This window comes from Silene latifolia, chromosome Y, assembly GCF_048544455.1.
Source record: "Silene latifolia isolate original U9 population chromosome Y, ASM4854445v1, whole genome shotgun sequence".
In the NCBI taxonomy this organism is placed as follows: domain Eukaryota; kingdom Viridiplantae; phylum Streptophyta; class Magnoliopsida; order Caryophyllales; family Caryophyllaceae; genus Silene; species Silene latifolia.
Genome location: NC_133538.1, coordinates 300255873 through 300280324, shown reverse-complemented (window position 1 = coordinate 300280324; position 24452 = coordinate 300255873). Strand labels below are relative to the sequence as shown.

The 24452-nt window shown below is 39.4% G+C and overlaps 1 pseudogene; it reads left to right on the top strand.

Moving 5' to 3' along the window:
* Positions 1-2106: 2106 nt before the first annotated feature.
* LOC141631016 (uncharacterized) overlaps positions 2107-24452 on the top strand; it is a 28679-nt pseudogene continuing 6333 nt past the window's right edge.

The following is a 24452-nucleotide window of genomic DNA, read 5'->3' as shown; positions in this document are numbered from 1 at the left end:
TTTAACTTCAATGTTTTAAAATAAAATACATAAGAGTTTAAATTAAAACTAATAACTGATAATTAATTATGCATGATCAACGTTTTATAAATAAATTTGTGACTGGTAAAATATCTTACTAATCAAAATAAAATTTATTCGAATAATATAACAATAAAAAATAAGTTCTCAAATTATATCATTTCACGATACGTTATGTCTCAAATCAATTAATATTTATTCAAAATGATGTAAACATAATTTTATGTAATTTTTAATTTTTTATGTATAACATGTGACATTTATCTATCAAACATATAGAGTTCAAACTCAACTTATTCAAATGTTTTGATTGTGTGTCTTGCATTTGATGATATGTGTCAAACATATCTATGAGAAATTTTTGACCTTTTATATTTTTAAACAATTATATATAATGATGTTGAAGAGTTTATTACCTGTAAATATAATAGCTTGAACATTTTTGATGTTTAACTTCAAAGTATTTAAAAGATAACATATATAATATTTAACTAAAAGTAATACGGAGTATTTGGTTAGTCACACTCAATATTTTACATTTGACTTATACATATTTAATTAAAGTCGTTTATCTTATATATTACTTAATAGTCATTACTTTTGTTTTGATTATTCAAATGCACTCGCGATCACTATGTACATACACACTCGTACACATACTCGTTATCACACTATTGAAACCTATCAAAATCTCATATGTATTCAATTTGTCCAATATAATTTTTTTCATTCCCAGACTATAAAAAAATTATCTCTTAGTAGTTTTCTTAAAGTTGTGTTTTTAATATATAAAATGACTCTTCCAAATATATTTTTCTTAATAAATTTAATAGTCTAAGTTTTATAACTTTCTCAAAATGTTTTTTTTACGTAAATGTAAAACATTGTGAGACACTCACTTTAATCATCTCTGCATATCAAAATAAATATTTTAATAAATATAATGAAAATTATACTCAATTGAGAGCATTTTTTCACAATGAACGTAATTATTTACATTTTAGAATTTTTTATCAAAATAACATTTTAGTAAATTTAGAATCAAATCACCGTAATTATTTAATGTAATTTTATAATAAAATTTATTAAACTATAATTAATATTTTGCTGAGATTTATACAACATTTATTATGTTTGTATTTAATTTCAGCTGTAATTAATACGTGTATATTTAAGGTCAAGGTTGACACGTGGCGCATCCACAGCGTTTCAACCCAATTATATATATATATATATATATATATATATATATATATATATATATATATATATATATATATATATATATATATATATATATATATATATAAGATAGGAAACAATTTATATTATGGGATGGAGGGACTGGTATATTAGTATAATCTTCTCTTATGTTTAATCTTAAATTTATGTCATGCTCATAGATATTACGAAAACTATTTATATGAGTTAAAATTACGTGTGAAAATAAAATACTCTTTAATAATCATAAACTATACTACTTCCTTCATCCCACTTTTATTATCGTATTTTCTTTTTTGGAAAGGATTTAACCAATAAGATAAAGTTACTACTCTACCTTTCTAATTAAGAACAAGAATGACATTACAATATTACAATTTTGATAGGGTGAATGGTAATTAAAAACTTAGGGTATTAGTGGTAGGTTACTAATTTATTATTAAGGAATAAGGAGACAATAAAAATAGTATAAAATTTGGAGAAAATGGGACAATAAAAATAAAATGGAGACGTAGATTTTAGCAATATTGGGACTTGATCTTCATTTTTTCACAAATAAGCGTGAATTTTGTTCACCCAAATTCGTAGTTGAATTCCCACCCAAAGAACTCCTAAAATAAAGGGTAACCTTTCACATGTTGAGTTTCTCATCTTATACTCCACATTACACATTTTTTTTCCCTTCCCAAATTTCTTGTTTAGTTAAACAAATAACTCATATAACTCCTTTTCGAATTCATGTCTTCAAATTTGTAAGTTATTTATATCATAAGACTGGTTCTAACGGGTTCGGAAAAAAAATTCTTCTAACGAATTTACCATTTTTTCCACTAGTTTCTGCATTGCAAAATTTGATTTCTCGAAATGAGGAAACTGTGTCCGAATTTGGAGAGAGAGGATTCGCTGGAAACGATCCTAGAAGTACCCATTCCAGAAGAGATGTTCAATAGCATGGGCAACAATGTTGCGTTACGTTGCCAGAACATGCAATCTTGGATGAAGGCTCAGGCGTCGGATAAATGGTCGTCACCCATCATCTTGGGGAGGATCAATGAGCTCCGATTTCTTCTGTATCAGGTCGGGTCTCCACTCATTCCTCTCCAGGTCCATATCGATAAAATCAGTCAGCCCGTTAAGGATAGCACCATTGTAAGCTACTTTTTTTTTTTGCTCTTGACTTTATAAGCTAAGTTTGTTGACATTTGCTTGATATTACGAATAACTAGTGTTAACCCGTGCAAATTGCACGGATTTGCTTTGAAAATTGTGATATAAAACATATATATTAAAGTAGCCATATTCACCACAGATTCCATAGATATGATATCTTGGTGAGTTAATAAAAGTTTACATAGTATAATCACCCAAGAATATAATTGTTGGTGTTTCTTCGAGCTTAGAAATATAGTGAACATTTGCAAAGTGATAATATTAATAACACCATGTAGATTGTAAAATTGTTAAAATTGTAACTTGTGACTTGTGAGTAATAATGCTGCAATAACTATTTGTTTCAAACAATCTTGAAATATTGGAGCGTTTAAAAACTAAAAACACGTCAACTGTGACACCCTCATTCATTGCGGAAAAGTAAACACGTAATTCTAGAATAAAACTGCATAGATATGTTTGTATTAGGTTCATTTGGGTAAAAACCTATAATTTTTAAAACCTGTTATAAAAATATCCAAATTGAAAGGTGTCAAAACATACAAGGTCTAAATAGAAGTTTCATAACATAACCATCGCTAAAGTCGCGAATAGCAAAGTTATACAACCAAATGTAAAGAGGGAGACATATGTCCCTAAAATGTATGTGACATAAAAACTCATATAAGAGTCTCTACAAATAAAACCAAATCAAAGTAAGTCCCAAGGTTACTTTGCTCGCTAGCTCGTCCATGAACCCCATATAAGCATCACCATACATGTCGATCGCATTTTATACAAATACGAAAGACACAGTCAGTGGGGAGTAACTCCGAGTTGTCCCAGCCACGAAATTTCATAATTAATATAACATTTAAACATAAGAATATGAATATGAATAACACATAGCCTTAGCATATAGATGCTAGACAATCGTGCTTATCATGTGAACAACAATATAACAACACATAGTCCTAGCATGTGAATACTAGACCGACTCATACTACACTATCATTTGAATCACATAACATCCAAGAATCCAAACTCTATCAACCATAGCCGGGTTGGATCTCACCCACTATGATTCATAGAATCATCAAACAAGAAAGGACAATATATCTAGAGACATGCATAAGTTCTTAGTACAGTCAATAGTCACTCTGTAACTCGAGTCTATACCACGAGGTAAGGTAAACACTCTAATCCTAAACCTGCGCAGACCTAGTGACATGCGGAAAACTACCGCATCCAAGACCCATGATAACAACACATGAGTACCCCTAAGGAGTCCACCAAAGGGTTGGCTAGTACTTAAGCTGACTACATACTTCAAAGAGTACGTCAGGAAGTCATACCCTAACTTGGATATAAACCCACCAAGCTAAGACACAAAGGCTATTAAGGGGTGAACATACACTCGTCAAAGACTATAAGGGCCTATCTATGACGATGGTTTAAGATACCAACACCACAACAAGACAAGTAGGACACCCACTTAACGATAAGAGGGGCAAAGAGTCCAAACTTGCACACACAAATGATCATACACACCCTAGCATATGAAAGGCTACACAAGAGCATATTCAGCTGAGAATCCAACAATATCTCCAATATCAATAATAATCCAAATTTCAGCTAACCAACAGTACCATAATCCATGAGAACAAGCTAAAATGGCAAAGAGGCAACAAGACTCAAGCATAAGGCATCCAAAGCATCCAACAACCAACATGTGAAATGATAATCACAAATATCAAGGCATCAACATAAAACATTCAATAACAACCAATCTCACCTCAAAGACAAACCCTCGACCCGAGTCCCGTGACGGGTCATCGGTCAAATCGAGGCTGACCGGTTTAAACCTAGTTTGACCAAACTCGTTTGGTCAATCTGGCCCAGCTCAGAGTCTTGGTCTACTTTGGCCCAAATCACAAAATTCATCACAATATCATTCTCATGCCATTTCCAATTTCTATCATGTGAAAAACTATCAACATAAGGAAATATATTCCAACTTACAAACTATCCAATTCAATTAAATTCTCGCATAATAATGATTACCCACATGCCAAAAATACCAAAATACATAAATACGCAAACAAAAGACCCAAAACATCAAACAATAGACCCAAGACCCGAGTCAAAGTGACAGGTCAAAGTTCGGGCCGGACCCATCGGGCCTGCCGGGTCTGCCGCGCCATTTTAAGGGCTGTTTTGGGCGGTTTTTCCGTCCTTTTCTCTTTTTCCTACCAAAATCCGTTTCAAGTTCAATTTAATACCGTCTCAAGCAACAATCAACAATACCCATTTCGTTTCAATACTCAAGTATATGAAATAACCACAAATTAGTAAACTTTAACATCACAAGTCATGTGAAAAACGAAACTAACACATTATCAATCACCTAAACACTTAACAAACAACAAACACAACATCTATGTGACATTAAATCGTCGAGTAACTCGGAATAGTTACCTTAAGCTAGAAAGAGAGCAAAATAAACTTAAGAAAGATCCTATAGACCGAAATTATGCATCATCTTCCACAATAAATGAGTCTCCTAACTCATCTGCATATTCTTCACCTATAAGAACAACAAAAACACAATTATTAAGCTTAAATTCGAAACCCTAAAAAGATAAGACCCGAAACGAAATTGGGGGAAATGAAAATAAAGCTTACTAGTAGACGAGGATTGAAGAGAGGATTCCAAATATATAAGTTTTATGCAAATTGGTGGAGAAATGAAAGATTTATGGTGGTTTTAGGGATTGTAAGGAGGTTATTTTGAGAGGAATTTGGTGTTTGATGAAACGAAGAGAGAGAGTGAATTATGGAGGAAATAAAAATTGAAATAGGAGGCATATGGAGGGAGATGGCCGGTCAAATGGCATGGGAAGGGTGGGTCAATTGTTTACGTTTTGGGTTTGCTTCGACGGTAATTAGAAATATTCGTCGAACGCGATTTCCGAGAATATTAAAGTTCTTAAACACGATTTTACTAAAAGATTAAGTACTCATTTGCCCAATATCCAAACTCATTTACCCAACGACCGTAAGAAATGGTGAAATCCCAATATTACGACAATTATCAGAATTCTATTTTATCAAAGGAAAAGGTTTAAATATAGTTTAAATCACTTTTAAACATTTCTAAACTATCAAAAATAATTACATTTCTTCAAAATAAAATAAGATTATATTTTATCAAATAAATTTTATTTCAAATAAATTAATATTAAATTTAAATAGATTAAAATATTACTTTTAAATTATAATAAAGGTCTTCAAATTTACGGGGTGTTACAATCTTCCCTCCTTTTAAGAAGTTTCGTCCCCGAAACTTAGAAGAAGGAACATTGTATATATGTAGGTCTATCTCTTTAAAATCAAGTAAACAAAACCTTCAAAATATGAACGTACGAAATATAAGTGTCTTTTCAATGGAACGGAATATCCTCATCGGCCGTTCAAGAACATCAACATTCCAAATCAAAGACATAAAAATATATATTTTTACACCAACAAATGAGAAAACCAATTATCGGACGTCTCCAATAACGAGCTTTACCACTCATTGACGTTAAAACCAGTGAAAAACATTAAAACATTTTCAAAAATCTTTAGTTCGAAACTTTATAATAAGGATAATAACTCCACTAGCTATGACCAAACTCTAACTACGACTTTTAAACAACTAAGCAAGGAATACTAACGCGGAGAGTATTTAAGAGAAGGAGAGGAACACTCGAAAGGATAGCTAAAACTCACAAGAATTAGATAAAGGAAAGAGAATTACCTCACGAGAAAAGTTCGGGATATTTAGCTAACATAGAAGATTCAGGCTCCCAAGTTTCTTCTTCGACATTTCCACAACGCCAAAGGATACGAACTAGGGGCACAACTTTGTTTCTAAGTTGCTTGTTTGCTCTTTCGAGGATTCGGATTGGCCTTTCTTCCAAAGTCAAGTTAGGCTCCAAATCTGGGATTTCTTCTTGAATGACATGGCTCGGATCACTAATGTACTTCCTCAATTGAGATACATGGAAGACATCATGAACCTTGCTCAAATTCGGGGGCAACTCCAAACGGTAAGCAACGGGACCAATCTTCTCAAGAACACGGAAAGGTCCAATGTATTTGGGACTCAGCTTTCCTTTCACACCACACCGTTTCACCCCTTTCATAGGTGATACCTTAAGGAACACTCGATCATTAACCTCAAAGGCAAGTGGTCGACGACGGACATCGGCGTAAGATTTCTGTCGGTCTTGAGCGGTTTTCATACGCTCTCGAATGATCTGAACCTGATTGATGGTCTCAGTCACCAAATCGGGTCCCAACACATGAGCATCTTGGACTTGATCCCAACAGACCGGACTACGACACTTCCTACCATACAAAGCTTCATAAGGTGACATCTTGATAGAAGTATGATAGCTATTGTTGTAGGAGAATTCAACAAGAGGTAAGCACTTCTCCCAAGAAGTGTGGAAGTCTAAAGCACAAGCACGGAGGAGGTCCTCTAAAGTCTGGATAGTCCTCTCAGTCTGTCCATCTGTAGCGGCATGAAAAGCGGTACTCATTAGTAGCTTACTACCCATGGCTTCTTGCAAAGTAGTCCAAAAACGGGAACAGAATCTCGGGTCACGATCTGAAACTATATCCTTAGGCACTCCATGGTAGCGTACTATCTCCTTCACGTAGGCACCAGCTAGGACATCTAATCTCCATGTCTCCTTGATAGGTATAAAACTAGCACATTTGGTCAATCGATCTACAACCACCCAAACCGCATCCTTTCCGCTAGCAGTCTTAGGTAAAGCCATCACAAAATCCATGGAGATGGACTCCCATTTCCAAAGGGGAACATCCAAAGGTTGTAGCAAACCCCCGGGTTTCTGATGCTCAATCTTCACTTTCTGACAGGTAAGATACTTGCTAACATACTCTAGGACATCAATCTTCATCCTAGGCCACCAAAACTATAATCTCAAGTCTTTATACATCTTGTCACCACCAGGATGAATAGAGTAAGGAGAAAGGTGAGCTTCATCAAGGATCTTCTTCCTCAACTCGGCTACTCTCGGAACATACATCCTACCTTAGTAACGAAGGTATCCATCGTTATCCACTACACAATCCTTAGCTTGCCCAAGTTGGATGTTTGCTTGAATGGACTTGAAACTATCATCCTCAGGTAGGCAAGTACGAATCTCACGGTAAAAGTCGGGTTCTGCACTCAAGGCGCTAAGATAGTCAAAGCCCTTCCCAACAAGGCTTATCCCTAACTTTTGAAATTCCGTGGTAAGTTCATCAGGTAACACATGGATAGTGCTCAAAGAGTGACTAGTCTTCCTACTCAAAGCATCGGCCACCACATTTGCTTTTCCTTCATGATAAATCAACTCGGCATCATAATCATTCACCAACTCTAACCATCTTCTTTGCCTCATATTCAATTCTTTCTGGGTAAAGATACACCTCAAACTCTTATGATCGGTATAAATGCGGCAATGAACTCCAATAAGGTAATGCCTCCATGTCTTCAAGGCATGTACCACGGCGGCTAACTCAAGATCATGAGTCGGATAGTTCACCTCGTGAACCCTCAGTTGTCGAGAAGCATAAGCAATAACCCTTTGGTTTTGCATCAAGACACAACCTAGGCCATGCTTTGAAGCATCACAATAAATATCGTAGTCCACACCATCCTCAGGTAAGGTCAACAGCGGAGCGGTAGTCAACCTAGTCTTCAACTCTAAGAAGGCATTCTCACACTCATCGGTCCACACATACTTAGACTCCTTCTTCAACAATTGAGTCATCGGTCTAGCTAACTTAGAGAAATCTTTCACGAATCGACGGTAATAACCCGCCAAATCGAGAAAGCTTCGAATCTCAGTCACATTTTTCGTACTCTTCCAATCAACAACGGCCTCAATCTTAGAAGGATCTACCATAACACCATCTTTGGATATGACATGTCCAAGAAAAGTTACTTGATGCAACCAAAATTCACATTTCGAGAACTTAGCATACCACTTTTGACGATGTAGAATGTCTAAGATGATACGGATGTGTAAGGCATGTTCTTCATCATTCTTTGTGAAAGTCAAGATATCATCAATGAACACCACCACACACTTATCGAGGTACTCACTAAAGGTAAGATTCATTTGATCCATGAAGATAGCCGGAGCATTAGTCAATCTGAAAGGCATCACTTTAAATTCGAAATGACCATATCTCGTGCTGAAAGCAGTCTTAGGAGTATCAGACTCACGCACCGGAATTTGATGATAACCCAATCGGAGGTCAATCTTGGAAAAAGTAGAAGCACCACGTAATTGGTCAAAGAGATCATCAATTCGTGGAAGAGGATACTTGTTCTTGATTGTTACACGATTGAGTTCACGATAATCAATGCAAAGTCGCATAGATCCATCCTTTTTCTTCACAAAGAGGACGGGGGAACCCCAAGGAGAAGCACTAGGCCTAATAAAGCCTTTCTCAATCAAGTCATCAAGTTGAACTGTCAACTCTTTCAATTCGGAAGGTGCCATATGATAAGGAGCTTTAGCAATAGGACCGGTTCCGGGAACTAGGTCAATAGAAAATTCAACATCTCTTTCAGGAGGAATCCCGGGTAATTCATCGGGAAATACATCCGAAAATTCACAAACGATGGGAACATCCTTCAAGGGAGGAAGAGATGGAGAATTAGAAGTAGTCACTACACATAGGAATGCTTGATGACCCTTCTTCAAAGTATTCACCATCTTCATAGCTGAGATCAACTTCACATCTGTTTGCTTTCTACCCCCTTAATAAGATACGCGAGTACCCAAAGTGCTTTTAAGAATAATCTTTTGATCTCGACATTCAAATCGAGCATGATAAGTAGATAACCAATCCATGCCCAAAATAACATCAAACTCCTCAAGTGGAAATCGAAGGAGATCAGCCGGGAAAATAGATGCCGCTATCGATATAGGGACATCCGAATAAAAATAAGAACAAGAGAAGATGTCGCCGGAGGGTAAAGATATTGATGTACTATCTCCAAGTGAAGGTTCAAGAGGTAAATTGTCGGGGAATTTCATCGATATAAATGACAAAGAAGCACCGATATCAAATAAAACCAAACAAGGGACATCAAATATTAAGAACGTACCAGTGACTATGTCTGGGTGTGCCTCAGCCTCATCACGACTCATCACAAAGATGCGACCTCTCGGCCTCTCAGGAACAGCAGGAGTAGTAGTAGTCTTCTTCTCAGGACACTCATTAGCCTTGTGTCCAGACTTGTTGCAGGAGATACACACAAATTGCTTATCAAAGCAACCAATTCCGGGATGCAAAGGCTTCTTACAATGATAGCACATACGACCCTTAGGATTTTTGTCGTTGCTAGGAGATAGAACACGAGCACCTTGATTTCCTTGTCCACTCGGAAGAAACCTCTTCTTGTTAGGATAATAGGGGGAAGAAGTAGGCACAAAGGGTCTAGAAGGAGCAACATAAGGCCTAGAAGTGGAGTAGAGTGGCCTCTTGCCAAGGGAAGTACGAGAAGCACGAGCCTCTTCATCAATAGCCCGGATAGAGCTCTCGGCCCATAATGCATCATCATAGATTGAGACAAAGGAAGTAGAATCCCTACGGATCAAGCTCTTAAGCTTTGAAGTAAGCTTGTCAAGGTAAAATAAAGCCTTTTCTTCTTCATTTTTGACAAGTCTAGAAGCATAGTGAGCAAGTTCATTGAACTTGTCGGTAAAGGCTTGGACCAAAAGACTTCCTTGCTTCAAATTCATAAACTCTTTAAGCCTTTGTTGTTTCAGCACTTTTGGATAGAACTTAGTCTCAACTAGATCCTTAAAGAGATCTCAACCAAAACCAGGCTCAAGAGTGGAAGTGGGACTAGTCATGGTCCACCATCTATCAGCTTCTTTCACAAGGAAGTGAGAAGTCAATTTCACCTTGTCCTCTTCACGAACATCATACAAGACAAAGCTCTTCTCCAATTCCCGAAACCATTCGGTGAGTGCCACCGGGTCTACCTCACCACCATATGTTTGAGTCTTGTTTCGAGTCAATTGACTTGCCACCCAAGTGTAAGAACCGGGTCTATCACCTTCTGGAAACTGAGGAGGGGGAGGAGGAGCTGGTTGGTTTTGCTGATTCTGAAGAATCTGAGTAAGAGCTTGCAAGATTGCATTTTCTACGGATCTTGGAGGAGCCATCTTGCAAAAGAGAACATTGGTTAGCACCTAACAAATAGCAATCACAAAGAGATTACAACATAAGGCCCTAAGTCTACCCATCCTACCCATCTCTCAAGTTTATTATTTTCAGGTCAAGTTATTTATATTGGGGGTGCACAAACGTGCGTCGGGAGCAAATATGCTCTGAAACCAACTGTGACACCCTCATTCATTGCGGAAAAGTAAACACGTAATTCTAGAATAAAACTGCATGGATATCTTTGTAATAGGTTCATTTGGGTAAAAAACTGTAATTTTTAAAACCTGAACCTGTTATAAACATATCCAAATTGAAAGGTGTCAAAACATACAAGGTCTAAATAGAAGTTTTATAGCATAACCATCGCTAAAGTCGCGAATAGCAAAGTTATACAACCAAATGTAAAGAGGGAGACATATGTCCCTAAAATGTATGTGACATAAAAACTCGTATAAGAGTCTCTACAAATAAAACCAAATCTAAGTAAGTCCCAAGGTTACTTTGCTCGCTAGCTCGTCCATGAACCCCATATAAGCATCACCATACCTGTCGATCGCATTTTACACAAATACGAAAGCCAAAGTCAGTGGGGAGTAACTCCGAGTTCTCCCAGCCACGAAATGTCATAATTAATATAACATGTAAACATAAGAATATGAATATGAATATGAATATGAATAACACATAGCTTTAGCATATAGATGCTAGACAATCGTGCTTATCATGTGAACAACAATATAACAACACATAGTCCTAGCATGTGAATACTAGACCGACTCATACTACACTATCATGTGAATCACATAACATCCAGGAATCCAAACTCTATCAACCATAGCCGGCTTGGATCTCACCCTCTATGATTAATAGAATCATCAAACAAGAAAGGACAATATATCTAGAGACATGCATAAGTTCTTAGTACAGTCAATAGTCACTCTGTAACTCGAGTCTATACCACGAGGTAAGGTAAACACTCTAGTCCTAAACCTGCGCAGACCTAGCGACATGCGGAAAACTACCGCATCCAAGACCCATGATAACAACACATGAGTACCCCTAAGGAGTCCACCAAAGGGTTGGCTAGTACTTAAGCTGACTACATACTTCTAAGAGTACGTCAGGAAGTCATACACTAACTTGGATATAAACCCACCAAGCTAAGACACAAAGGCTATTAAGCGGTGAACATACACTCGTCAAAGACTATAAGGGCCTATCTATGACAATGGTTTAAGATACCAACACCACAACAAGACAAGTAGGACACCCACTTAACGATAAGAGGGGCAAAGAGTCCAAACTTGCACACACAAATGATCATACACACCCTATAGCATATGAAAGGCTACGCAAGAGCATATTCAATTGACAATCCAACAATATCTCCAATATCAATAATAATCCAAATTCCAGCTAACCAACAGTACCATAATCCATGAGAACAAGCTAAAATGGCAAAGAGGTAACAAGACTCAAGCATAAGTCATCCAAAGCATCCAACAACCATCATGTGAAATGATAATCACAAATATCAAGGCATCAACATAAAACATCCAATAACAACCAATCTCACCTCAAAGACAAACCCTCGACCCGAGTCCCGCGATGGGTCATCGGTCAAATCGAGGCTGACCGGTTTAAACCTAGTTTGACCAAACTCGTTTGGTCAATCTGGCCCAGCTCAGAGTCTTGGCCTACTTTGACCCAAATCAAAAAATTCATCACAATATAATTCTCATGCCATTTCCAATTTCTATCATGTGAAAAATATCAACATAAGGAAATATATTCCAACTTACAAAATATCTAATTCAATTAAATTCTCGCATAATAATGATTACCCACATGCCAAAAATACCAAAATACATAAATACGTAAACAAAAGACCCAAAACATCAAACAATAGACCCAAAACCCGACCCAAAGTGACGGGTCAAAGTCCGGGCCGTACCCACCGGGCCTGCCAGGTCTGCCACGCCATTTTACGGGCTATTTTGGGCGGTTTTTCCGCCCTTTTCCCTTTTTCCTACCAAAATCCGTTTCAAGCTCAATTTAATACTGTCTCAAGCAACAATCAACAATAACCATTTCGTTTTAATACTCAAGTATATGAAATAACCACAAATTAGTAAACTTTAACAACACAAGTCATGTGAAAAATGAAACTAACACATTATCAATCACCTAAACACTTAACAAAAAACAAACACAACATCTATGCGACATTAAATCGTCGAGTAACTCGGAATAGTTACCTTAAGCTAGAAAGAGAGCAAAATAAACTTGAAAAAGATCATATAGACCGAAATTATGCATCATCTTCCACAATATATGAGTCTCCTAACTCATCTTCATATTCTTCACCTATAAGAACAACAAAAACACAATTATTAAGCTTAAATTCGAAACCCTAAAAAGATAAGACCCGAAAAGAAATTGGGGGAAATGAAAATAAAGCTAACTAGTAGATGAGGATTGAAGAGAGGATTCCAAATATATAAGTTTTATGCAAATTGGTGGAGAAATGAAGGATTTATGGTGGTTTTAGGGATTGTAAGGAGGTTATTTTGAGAGGAATTTGGTGTTTGATGAAAGGAAGAGAGAGAGTGAATTATGGAGGAAATGAAAATTGAAAGATGAGGCATATGGAGGGAGATGGCCGGTCAAATGGCATGGGAAGGGTGGGTCAATTGTTTACGTTTTGGGTTTGCTTCGTCGGTAATTAGAAATATTCGTTGAACGCGATTTCCGAGAATATTAAAGTTCTTAAACACGATTTTACTAAAAGATTAAGTACTCATTTGCCCATTATCCAAACTCGTTTACCCAACGACCGTAAGAAATGGGGAAATCCCAATATTTCGACTTTTATCAGAATTCTATTTTATCAAAGGAAAAGGTTTAAATATAGTTTAAATCACTTTCAAACATTTCTAAACTATCAAAAATAATTACATTTCTTCAAAATAAAATAAGATTATATTTTATCAAATTAATTTTATTTCAAATAAATTAATATTAAATTAAAATAGATTAAAATATTACTTTAAAATTATAATAAAGGTCTTCAAATTTACGGGGTGTTACATCAACCGATTTATTTCGACCACAAACTATAATATAAATACTTATACTATGGCGATCTTTATACAAATAAGTTTAAAACGTATTGGTCGATTTTTTTGTTTTCCTTGCGTTGTTAATTAAAACTGCAAATATCATGTTAATGATAAATCATATAATCCTTCATCTAATTATGCTGAATCAACAAATCTCCTACAATCAAGCAAATCAACTATAAGAGGCAACTAATCACACGTTTTATCATTGCTTCATTATTGTTTATTTTGTTCTATATTTAAAGCTCGAATTAAGGATGCTTATTTGTATTGTTATTATGTTCACACTCTCGTAAATTAGTATATATATCTATTATTCACAATTATCTCATAAACTTTACATGGTATGAGGATCACAATCGGTCCTTATACTCATCCTTATTTCCGCTGCCATACTCCTCCTCGGTAAACCAATGGCCTCCAATAACACCCTCATTTCGAATATTAACGAACCCACCAAACCTCTCCTCTCCATCCATTTTGCCAACTGTATCCAACTCACTCCTAACACCTACCACTCGTGACGGTTTCAAATCACTCGTCTCCTTCATGGATTGGCTTGTTTGCCTTCCTCGATGGAACAAACCCTCCGCCAACCAAAACAATCATTCCAACACCCACCGAAACCCTGGAACCAAGACCGAAACACCCAAACCAATTGACAACCCAGCCTATAACACTTGGTTCCGTCAAGACCAACTCATACTTGGCGCCCTTGCAGGAACCCTACATGAAACCGTTGCCCCAATAATTGATGGCACCAAAACCTCGCATGATGCTTGGCAAGTCCTTGCTCAAACATATGCGAATCCGTCTCACGGACACATACTCCAGATTAAAGATCGACTCAATAGCATCTGGCTTGGTGATAAATCTATCATTGACTATATGCTTTCGATCAAATCTTGCACTGGCCAACTCGCCTAACTTGGGAAACTTGTCGACAATGATGATATCAAGGCCGAAATTAATAATGGCCTAAATCAAAACCTCTATAAACCTGTGATTGATGTCGTACGAGCACATGATACACCAATTTCGTTCAAAGCGTTTCACGGAAAACTCATACAACATGAGTTAATTGTGAAACATCAACCCGAACCCACCACTTTCCAACCCTCTGCCCATGCCACAACAACCCATCAATATACTACCAACCCTCCTCGCCACTACTACAACCATCCCAATTACCAGCCTAATAACAAAACCCGAGCACCACAACCAACCATCAATCAAACCCAGGCATCCCAAACCACTGCCAAAGAACCCAAAACTTTTCGAGGTAAGTGCCATTGGTGCAGGGAATATGGACATGCTACCGGTGACTGCCCTGATTTTCGCAGTCTATATCCCAACATCGTCTTCCCTCCACCACCCACCTGACACAACCGTCCCCATGCCCACACAGTCCCGGCTACTGCCACTCCACTCAACACCTATCTCATTAATAATGGTGCCTCGTACCACATCACCAATGACTTGAACACCCTCTCCCTTCACGCACCATATGAAGGGCCCGACGATCTGATAATTGGTGATTGATCGTCACTTTCAATCACTCTCCATGGTTCTTTTTCTATCCCTACTTCTCATACTCCTCTCGTTTTTAACAACTTTCTAGTAGTCCCTCGTATTTCTCGTAAACTATTATCTGTTTCTCAATTTTATAAGAATAACAATACATTTGCCTTATTCTCACCCGACTCTTTTTGTTTTAAGGCAATATCGACGGGGGCTGTTCTACTTCAAGGACACTTCAGTGAAGGGACGTATGTGTAGCGCCCTCCTTCACACCAAGCCTACCTCTCCAAGGCAACCCAGCCGAACCTGTGGCACTATAACCTTAGACATCCACCCAATACAACTCTTCAATTATTAAGTCGCAATTTTAATTTACGTATTTCATCTTTTCTGTATTGTACTGCCTGTTTAATGAATAAGAGTCACAAACTTCCCTTCTCCGTGTCAACTCTTCAATCTCGCACCCCTCACGATCTTATTTTCTCCGATGTTTGGACCACACCAATAGTGTCCTATGACTCCTACAAATACTACATTATACTTGTAGACCATTTTACTCACTATTTTTGGTTATATCCCATAAAGAACAAATCTGACACTTATGATATCTTTCATCGTTTTAAAGCAATTGTTGAAATTTTTTTCAAAAATCAATCCGTAAGTTCTACTCTAATAACGGAGGAGAATACAAGAATCTCAACATTGCTCTTTTAGACGATGATATTTCACACCTTACCTCTCCGCCACACACACCCGAACACAATGGGTATGCGGAGCGACGACACCGTGACATAGTAGAAACTGGTCTCTCCCTTCTCACCCACGCCAATATGCCATCCATATTTTGGCCACGCGCTTTCACTACCGCCACCTATTTAATCAATCGATTTCACACTACCACATTAAACAATAAATCACCTTATCAAAAATTGTTTGATCAAAATCCAAATTACCAAAAATTACATCCTTTTGGCTAACTTTGTTTTCCATGCTCAAACCCTACACTTCTCACAAACTCGAAGAAAAATCAAAACCCTGTTTATTCGTTGGTTAATCAACCACTAAAAGCGCGTACCTATGTCTTGATCGCCTAACGAACAAGGTCTATACATCTCAACATGTTCGTTTTGTGGACAACGAATTCTCATACTCCACCATGGCTAACTCTCCCACGAACACCGTCCCTGCCCCTGACCAATGTGCACACTTGTCGTACCCCCACTCCCCATGTCACCTCACAACCATAAAACAAGCCCTCGTTGATCCTCGCTAGCATGCCACCATGATCGAAGAACACCAAGCCCTTATTCGAAACAACACTTGGACCCTCGTCCCTCGTCAACAATCTTAAAATGTTATTGGTTGTAAGTGGGCTTACCGCATCAAAGATAATCCCGATGGTAGCCTCAAGCACCACAAAGCCCGTCTAGTTGCCAAAGGCTTTCATCAACGACCCGGTATTGACTACTCGGAAACTTTTAGTCCCGTAATCAGACAACTTACAATTCGACCCGTGCTCACCCTTCCTGTTTCTCACAATTGGCACTTACATCAAATCGAAGTCAATAATGCCTTTCTCCTAGGACATCTCACTGACAAAGTTTTTATGGATCAACCACCAGGCTTTATTGACACCGAGAAACCTAATCATGTATGCCAACTAACCAAAGCCATCTATGGACTCAAGCAAGCGCCACGAGCCTAGTATACCGAACTCAAAACATATTTACTTACCTTTGGTTTTTGCACATCCATATCTGAACCCTCCTTATTCATCTACAACAAAAACCCAACCAAACTTTACGTTCTTGTTTACGTTGATGATATTATCATCAACGGACCAAACATCCTACACATCACGCACTTTATCCAGACCATCTCCACCAAATTCTCCTTAAAAGACCTTGACCCCCTATCCTTCTTCTTTGGTGTCGAAGTCACCCCAACCAAACATGGCCTTCACTTAAATCGAACTAAATAATTGTCTGACCTTTTGCATAAATTTAATATGCATGATAGCAAGCCATCCTCGACTCCAATGATCACTCATTCTCCCCTTACTACACAACCTAACCAGCCCATTGAAAACGAAACCGACTATCGAGCTATAGTAGGTAGCTTGCAATATTTATCTCTCATAAGACCTGACATTGCATTCGCCGTCAATAAACTCGCTCAATCAGCCATCCACTGGGCAGCCCTTAAGCGTCTCCTTAGATACCTTCATGGCACCCTTAACCTTGGCATCCATCTCGACAAAAACTCTCCACTTCGTCTCCATGCATTCTGTGATGCGGATTGGGGAGGTGACCCGACTGATTTTGTTTCCACAACTGGCTACCTAGGCAACAATCCCATCTCGTGGTCCTCCAAAAAACAAAAAGCCATCACATTCAAGCACAAAAGCTGAATTTCAAGCAATTACAGATACTACCTCTAAAGTTATTTGGTTAACCACTCTCCTTCATGAGCTAGGCATCTCCATTACCCATCCTCCATTCATTTACTGTGATAATCTCGGTGCAACACATTACTCGGCAAACCCAATGTTTCATTCACGCATGAAACATTTAGCCCTTGCTTTTTATTTCGTCAAAGAACAAATTCGCAAGAGTATGATTCATATTCAACATATAAATGGAACTGATCAACTAGCTGACACTCTTACGAAACCTCTCCACAAGGCTCGTTTCATCGAACTGTCATCCAAGATAGGCCTTTGTAAAAAACTGTCCATCTTAAGCGGGAATGTTAAAGATAAATGATATAATCCTTCCTCTAATTATGCTGGATCAACAAATCTCCTACAATCAAGCAAATCACCTATAAGAGGCAACTAATCACATGTTTTATCATTGTATCATTATTGTTTATTTTGTTCTATATTTAAGGCTAGAATTAAGAATGCTTATTTGCAAAGTTATTATGTTCACACTCTTGTAAATTAGTATTAGTATATATATCCTTGTATGTTATTGCTAATGAATTCAATCTATTATTCACAATTATCTCATAAACTTTACATATCAAAATACAATTATTAAGGGAAGAAGAGTCTAATTTCACGTGCGAAAAACATGGTAAAATACTATTACACCATAGTCACCATTAATAAGATGATTCAAGGGGGGTGTACTAAAAATTGGTTGCAGATTCGTATGGTACTATTTAGCAATGTGTAGTGTCTACCATTGAAAAAATTAGATATAGTTTCAAATCCACGACTGACATCCCATGCACTTTTCACTTTTCAAAAATTAGATATAGTTTCAAACCCGTCTCTTACCAACCCAAAATCTTATCGAATACTCAAGTAGAGGAGATGAGCTATGATAAGTTGACTAAATTGGGTGTGAAGATTAAATTGCTCATCAAATGCATTCTTAAAATAGAAAAACAACAATTGACTGAGACACCCAAAATAGAATAGGGCAACAAATGACCACGATGGAGAGAGCACTCCGTATATGAATAAAAATCTTAATTATGATTTGTTTGGGCTAAAAATAGCACAATAAGAGAAGGCCCACTTCGTGAATAAAAGATCTAGTAAGAAGAAGGGGGGTCCACGGTTGAAATAAAGCATGAAGAAGAGAATGGGCCGGCATGCATGCAGGAGAAGACTGAAGCCCATTGAAGGAGGCATCCGGATTAAGGAAAGAAGAGCCAGGAGGAATGTAGGGAGATGTTAGGGAAATCAGGGAGAATTAAGGGAGATGACCGAACATGGAAAGAGTTATTATGGAAGTTATATTCCCTTTCCATAATCGAGGTAGGACATATCTAGGGTTCTTACCCTATAAATACTCAAAGGAGCAATCAAAGGAGGACATTCATACCTTCATACATACACACATCCTCATCAAGACATCACATATTCACATACACTTATATACATTCATCCAAGATCCTGCTAATACGACGCCTCGTGCCAGCAAGATTAGCATTACGTCTCAGTTGTAATCATCCTCCTATTCAAGTATAGTGTAATATTTGGCAGGGTACACTGTCCCTCCCGCGGGTTGTTCCCACATTGGGTTTTCCGCGTCACCAAATCTCACGTGTCAATTTATATTTCGTACTTTATTTCTTTATTTACGCATCAACATACAAACAATTAATCGAATATCCAACGAGTAAGACCACATTGACCCGAATCATCCAATTCGGTAAAAAAATACCCAAACAGTTTGGCGCCCACCGTGGGGCATTATGGTCGTCCATCGTTGATACTCTAAATACACAATGGATAAGCAAGCATCGGACGCCGTGTCAGGGAGCAGACAACCAACGCCACAACCGCCCTCTACTCAAAATCCAACATCAACAGTGGCAACACAGGCTCCTAGACATACTCCAAGAACAATATCAACAGCAAAAACCTCTCTACCTCCTAGGACTCCTGCTGTCGCAACCTAGGCCACATCAGATAAAGGAACGTCAAGCTCAGGCGTCACCCCGCCGCCTAGTCCCACACAAATCTTGCTCACTGGCGTAGAGAATCTCCAGAAAGCCATGGAAAACATGAAAGAAGACCAGAAGAAAGCTGAAGCTGAAGCAAGGAAGAGGGACAAAGACCTCTGGGCGCAGATAGACATCCTGAAACAACAGTCTGCCACCCCAGCGAGCAGGGCAGACGAAGGAAGGTCTCCACTAGTAGATCTGACACAAGGGGCATCGGGTAGAAGGAATCCACTTCGACAGATACCGGCTGAACCGATAACAAGATTGGATCTGTCTACAATACCATCAGATGGAAGGATAACCCCATAAGGGCTGAGATACCTCACGCCGGATAACTGGCCTGCAGCCAGCTGTGTGGAAGTACGAGCAGGTGGCATCCCTGTCAGCAGCCCCGCAACGATCGATCAGACACCTGGAGTAGGATCCGAGTCGAACCAACAAGTGAATCGGCGGCAGGGACAATCATTACATCAACTCCTCTAGTCCGGAACACGTCGAACCTTTAAGAGCTCGGATCGGGAGGCGATATATTGAATCGAAAGCGGGCCGAGGACGGGCCCCGTTTCAGCAAAGATAACAAATCAAAGCAGATTGAGCTAAAGGAGATACGAGCAGGGTCCTGTGGTGCCACCCCACTCGAGAACAAAGACTAGACAAATATGCCGATTCGCCATTCGTAGACACTATATCCATCACACCATGCCAAAGGGATTCACAAATCCAAATATGCCTCTCTTTGACTTTAACAAAGAGATCCCTTTGATCATATAGGCCAATATAAGCGAGAAGATGATGACGGTAAATGTAGTAGGGGCAAGTTAAGGAGGCTTGCATGTGCAAAGGATTTGGATCCACCTTAATAGGACCGACACTTCGATGGTTTGTGATCCTGCCCAACAGGTCGATATCCACATTTGCTGAATTAGTGAACGCATTCACTCAGCAATTTGCAAGCAGTAGAAAACCACAGAAGCATGTAGGAGATCTGTACAGGATCGTCCAAGGGGCGGGAGAGACCATTGGAGAATATAATACTAGATTCAACAATGAGAAGGTAGCGACGAGAGTGCGACATTTCGACAAAGATGAGAAGCCTTGAAGAGGCCTCCACCATGACTCCGACCTATACAAGCACTAACTATGCATCCCTCCCATAGTTTTGAGGCCGCATACAGAAAAGCATTGCCCGCAGAATCGACCGAAGAAGACATACTAGCAAGAGCCACCTACCTAATGCACCAAGTGTTTCTAGTACCTCGGCATGGAGAAATCGGGAATAAAGCAAACCACCAAAGAAGAAAGACGAGAGGTACAGACCATATGGAAGGGGAGTCACCGAGAATCGAGGAAAATCGAACTCCCTACTCTCGCGAATATGGATTCACTACAAGGTATCGAAGGAATCCTGAAGGCACTCAAGGAGATGGGAGATGGAGTCAGGTGGCCCAACCCACCAGTAGGGGAGCAAGCATGGAGAAAGGATAGCAAAAAGAAGTGTGAGTTCCACCGTGATATTGGGCACAACAGTGAGGATTGTTACACATTACGGAGAGAGATTAAGCGCCTGTATGAACAAGGAAAGCTGAGCCACCTATTACCACGTGGGGGCAAGCAACAGGATAAGGTAGGCTCCACCAAGCCTGCAACCCCACCCACATGCACCAAAATAATAAACGTGATAACAGGCGGCTCAGACCTAAGCGGGCTGACATACTCAGCAACTAAGAGACGTGCTACCGAGACCAAAGGAGATAGGCCAACAAATTCTTGCAGAATTTCTCACAGCGACTTACCAGCTGTCAGCTTTGATGAAGGAGATACATACGACGAACGAGAACATCATGACGCACTTATTATCACCTTATCAATGACCAATTGCACGGTTAGAAAGGTCCTGGTAGATACAAGCAGCACGGTCAACCTGATCATGTTAAAGACCATAGAGAACATGGGATTCAGCGAGAAGGATGTGCAGAAGAAGACTATTCCGCTAGTAGGCTTCAGTGGGGAAACAGCTAACTCGCTGGGAGAAATAGTCATCCCAAGCTTTGTGGGAGGAGTCAACAAGCAAGTCAGGTATCTGGTTATAGACGGCCCCTCCACCTACAATGTCATCCTGGGAAGGTTATGGCTACACCAGATGAAAGCAGTCCCCTCAACATATCACCAGTTCATAAAGTTCCCCACACCATGGGGAGTAGAGACAATAAGAGGAGATCAGGAGGAAGCTAGAGGCTGCTATAAGAAGGCACTTAAGTGTACTGCCAGCCCTCCCGCATATCAATTACAGAAGCAGCCTGTCTAGGACGAATACATCGAGCCCCCAGCAGAAGAGCTGGATCAAATCAACCTGGACAAGCTGCACCCAGAAAGAACTATGCTCATTGGAGCAGGATGCACGGGAAGCTTGAGACAACAACTAATCAAATTCTTATAGGATAACATGGATTGATTCGCATGGTCACACGATGACATGATAGGAATAGATCCGTCCATCATAACGCAAAAGCTCACTGTGGACCCAAAGTGTAAACCCATCCAGTAGAGAAGAAGAAAGTTTGCAGCAGAAAGAAACAAAGTGATCAACCAAGAGGTAGATAGTCTGCTGGCAGCAAAGAAAATAAGAGAAGTAAATTATCCAGAATGGCTGTCTAACGTAGTGGTGGTGCCTAAGAAGAATGGGAAGTGGAGAGAATGTGTGGACTTCACCGACCTCAACAAGGCATGCCTTAAATATCCCTTCTCGCTGCCTCATATCGATGCAATGGTAGACGCGACAGCTGGACATGAGATGCTGACATTTCTGGACGCATGGAGTGGATACAATCAGATTAAGATGGATCCTTCAGATCAAGAGAAGACGGCATTCATGTCTGAGAGAGGAATATATTGCTACAACGTTATGCCATTCGGCCTGAAGAACGCCGGCTCCACATACCAAAGGCTAGTTAACCGTATGTTGAAAGAGCAGATAGGAAGAATTATGGAGGTATATATTGATGACATGGTGGTGAAATCAGAAAAAGCCAAAGATCACATGCGACATCTGGCAGAAACATTCAATACCCTGAGGGAATACAAAATGAAGCTAAATCCATCTAAATGCACCTTCGGAGTATCTTCTGTCAAATTCTTAGGCTATATTGTAACTCAAAGAGGGATAGAGACCATCATCGAGCAGATCAAAGCCATCTTACAAATAGAGTCACCTGAGAAGCCTAAAGATGTTCAAAGACTAGCTGGAAAGGTAACAGCCTTAAGCAGGTTCATTTCAAGATCTTCAGATAAGTGCAGGCTGTTTTACGACATACTAAGAAAAAGTCAGAAGTTTGAATGGACTGCGGATCACGAGCAAGCCTTCAGAGAGCTAAAACACTACCTCAGCAGCCTACCACTGCTGTCGAAGCCAGAACAAGGAGAACCACTATTCCTATACCTGGCCGTCACAGAGGTGGCAGTGAGCGCTGTTCTAGTCAGAGAGCAGGAAAAGGAGCAGAAGCTAGTGTACTACGTAAGCAAGTCTCTGCTGCCGGCAGAGACCAGGTACACATCTCTTGAAAAGTTAGTATTAGTACTGGTAGTAGCATCTCACAAACTGCGCCCCTATTTCGAGTCTTACAATATACATGTCGTGACCAACTACCCACTGAAATCTATGATGAGGAAGCCTGGACTGTCTGGCAGAATGTCAAAATGGTCTGTACACCTCAGTGGGTATGATACCCAGTATGACCCCAGAACAACAATCAAATCGCAAGCACTGGCCGACTTTGTGTCAGACTTCAGCCAAGCCATCCAAAATCTGGCAGATGAGGAGATCCTCACCCTAGGAGGAAGCAAGGAGGTAGAGGTCTGGCAGATGTATATTGACGGAGCCTCCAATCAAAGGGGGGGCAGGTGTAGGGTTAATCTTGCGGTCACCACAAGGAGACCTAATAGCACAAGCGGTAAGATGTGAATTCAAAGCAACCAACAATGAAACAGAGTACGAGGCCTTGATACTAGGAATGAAGTTAGCTCTGGAGTTAGGAGTCAGGAACCTGCGCATATCCAGTGACTCTCTGCTGATAGTCAATCACGTGAATGATGAGTTTATAGCCAGAGATTCGAAGATGATTGCATACTTAAAAATAGCGAAGGAGTTAAAACAGAAATTCGGGACTTGCAAGCTTGAGCAGATCCCCAGAGATCAGAATGTGGAAGCAGATGCCTTAATAACTCTGGGGGTAACATTTAAACCGACAGAACTTTCCAGCATTCCAATAGCACACATGCTAGAACCTTCCATCCAGAAAGCAGATGAAATAGATAAAGGTGAACTGGAGGATCCACAGTACGGAGAAGGAGTCCAGGCAGTTCTAGAGGCAAGTGAGGGCTCTAAGCCAGCCGGTCAGCCGCCTGACCAAGCGGACGAAGAGGCAGATGATTGGGATTGGCGCATGCCCTAACTAGACTGGTTACGTCATAGCAAGCTACCAGATGACAAGAAGGAAGTAAGGGCTTTCAGAGTGAAGGCCTCCAGATTCATACTTATTGACAATACATTATTCAGGAAATCACTGGCAGGCCCCTACCTACGGTGCCTTGACAAGGAAGAAGCGCAGATCGTGTTACATGCTCTCCACAAAGTGGCGAATGTGGAAACCATGCAAAAGGCGGAGTCCTGAAAATAAAGCCCTCAGGCAGGGATACTTCTGGCCTACAATG